Below are 2928 nucleotides of genomic sequence, written 5' to 3'. Positions count from 1 at the left end.
TAGTGTGTTTTGAAAGGTAAAACATTTTCTTGAAAATATATATATATATATATAAAATATATATATATATATATATATATATATATATATATATTAATGTGATGTCATTCTGGTACTGAAAAAGCTAAAATATTTCTTGCATATTCATATTGTTGTATGGTCCCACTTTTCTAAGAAATAAATAATACAAAGTTGACATTGTCAATCTTTTTTATTCTGATCCATTGCTCGCAAAGCCTTCTGAACCATTAAGTGTGCAAGCATTTTTTTTTTACCTGCTTCATTCACCAAATGTATATTGAAGGATACAAAAGGAAGCATATTGAAGCATAAGCATATGGATGAGGAAGGGGGTTATGCAGTGTATGTTTAGGTAGCTAGCAAGGAGGGCTCCCTCTACATAACAAAAGAAAATCCCAATTTCAGTTTTCCCAGTAGCACTGAATCAATGCATCGAATTTAGGTCAGCTTTTAGCACTATACTATACATAGAAATGCTAAATTCAAATCATCTAAAGATCTGATTATTCTTTCCCATTAGTCCAGCTTCATAGTTAAGCGTTAACAATAGGTGAAGTAGTACATTTTCCTTAGTTTTCCTCTATACCTAGTGCCAGAAACCCAAGAAAGGGTTTCTAAACGAAAGTGATTACTAATTATTCAGTATGTGGGACTTTAATGCACATGTACAGGCAGCCTAGTAATATTTTGCCTACTATTCAGACTTCAGAAACACAGGCTGACACTGGAATATGTAGATGGAGTTTAGCGTTTATGTTTACTAGGCTATGGAGGGGGCCTGAGCATTGCATTCAATGTGCAATACACGAGCAAAAACTGTTGTACAATCACAATAATATTAAATGTATTCTGCGTAACATGTATTTGGGTGAGGTTGGCTCATCCTCCGCTATGTAATCATCTTCTAACTCATAAGCATGGATGCCTCAAATTCAAACTGTGCTGCTCAAATCAAAAAATCAAATCACTGTATATTTATGGAGTATGTGTGTGCTATATAAATGTTACATTAAAAATGAAAGTTATATTGAAGTGTTCAGAAAATGCATGCAGGAGAAAGACTTGTTTAATTAACTAAATAACATCTCTAAGGGATAATGTATTTATATGAGTCAAATTATTACAGCCACGGGCTATTTCACTCTAGGGAAAGAGTACACTGCTTATCTCAGCACATATTATCAGCAGAGAAGAGAAAACTAATTTACCAGCAAATGTTTATGTGCTAACATTTCAAGCAGCATACATAAAATCCAGTAAATGGCACTTACAAAGGCTGAGTCACATTCCATTTAGTAAATTGTACAGTTGTTTTGGAAAAGCTCTTATTGCATTTATTAATCTGAGATTGGACTATTAAGGTAACAGCACATAAGATGAAGTCACTCTGCTTATCTGGTCAGATTTTGCTGTTCATATTTGGGATAGCTATAGATTGAGACAGTTATTAAACATTTGAAGATCATCAAATTGTTTAAAATCAACTATCTGACTAATTCTCATAGACAATATTCACACATTTAGATCCTAAGCATGTGCACGATTCCTTTGGAGCTAATATCTATTGCTGGGTAAACATAAAAAAAACTGCAGATTACTCAAGAGACAGTAATATGGTCAAGGGCACCTATATAGACTTTGGTCTTTGCTTCTAAAAATGCCCTTATCCAGACCAAAAACATATATTATTCGAGTTCTTTTGTGGCCAAATTTGAAAGATCTAAAATATTCAGTTTACAACAAAAAACAGCTTTACAATTACCAGGGAGAAACAGCTTTGACCAGAGACACAATCATCAACCTCTTGATGTATGCTTCCCTCTAGAACAGCTTTTGTGAACTTTTTTTACCCTGGAGCAGCTTTTGAAATCATTTTAGGCTCTGGAAACTTTACTTCTAAAAAGCCCCTTACTTTCTTTACTGTGAAGTTCTTTTTAAAATTGATCACTGGAGACTTTCCTGATTCCAGATTCCTTTGAAAACACAGTTGTTACCTTGTAAAGTAGCAGTGACATTATTACAACTGTGAAAGGGACCCAGCAGACCAGCCCACTTCAAGCTGCCTACAAAAATTTACCTACTACTAGGATCAATGACTCTGCACAAGAAAAGAGACGAGCAGTGACTGTTCAAATGGGAAATGTCATCCTGGATTACTGCACTTACCTGGAAGAAATATACATAGTACATCAAGATTCACACAATGATACACCTCTTGTTTTTAGACAATATTTGTTTACCTCGGAGATCAGTTGCAACAAGTTGCACTAATTGCGAGTGGGGAACCTTTATATTTTTATAGGATAAGTGTGCAGACTGTGTTTCTTTATTTTTTGGTGGTTCTCTGGTGGTTTTTACATCCACTTTCTACACCAATATCATCATCCTCCCCCTTTTTTCAGTGTTCTTTTGGGAGCACAGGATCAGCATTTCTCCAATGTTCCTGGGAACCTTTTTATCCTGATACCTGTAGGTCACTTTCTCTCCCATGGCACCTTAATCTGATGCTTTCTGCTTTTTAGGGCTTTGAGGTTTTTCCTATTCCAAAGCTTTTTCACATTGCCTTCACTCATTCTTTCTTATTGATATTTGTACCCTGCCTAATACTCTTGAGTTTCGTTGATGTATTGGTATGGCCACAAAGGGCTGCACTGTGAACGTATTCCTACTTCCTAGAGGCAGGCAAACCACAATTAACTAATAGAGAAAAGAATTTAGATAAGTACATTTTCTCTTTTTTTTCTTTACAAAGTATTTATTTATTTATTTATTTTTGCAGAGGGAATTTTTACTTAGCTTAATAAATAAGGTAAAGTTGTTCTGGTTTCAATCTTCCAATCCTGTTTTATTTTTTATTTTCCTTGTACATTAGGGGCTATTACTGCAAGTATTTTGTTTTATTTCATT

The 2928-nt window shown here is 34.4% G+C and overlaps 1 protein-coding gene across 3 annotated transcripts in view; it reads left to right on the top strand.

Moving 5' to 3' along the window:
* LOC140334470 (ras GTPase-activating protein 4-like) overlaps positions 1–2928 on the top strand; it is a 66137-nt gene that overhangs the window by 29573 nt on the left and 33636 nt on the right. The gene's annotated exons all lie outside the window — the stretch shown is intronic.

This window comes from Pyxicephalus adspersus, chromosome 1 (assembly GCF_032062135.1).
Source record: "Pyxicephalus adspersus chromosome 1, UCB_Pads_2.0, whole genome shotgun sequence".
Taxonomy (NCBI): domain Eukaryota; kingdom Metazoa; phylum Chordata; class Amphibia; order Anura; family Pyxicephalidae; genus Pyxicephalus; species Pyxicephalus adspersus.
The sequence above is the reverse complement of the archived record's forward strand: the minus strand, read 5'-3'. Positions and strand labels throughout refer to the sequence as shown.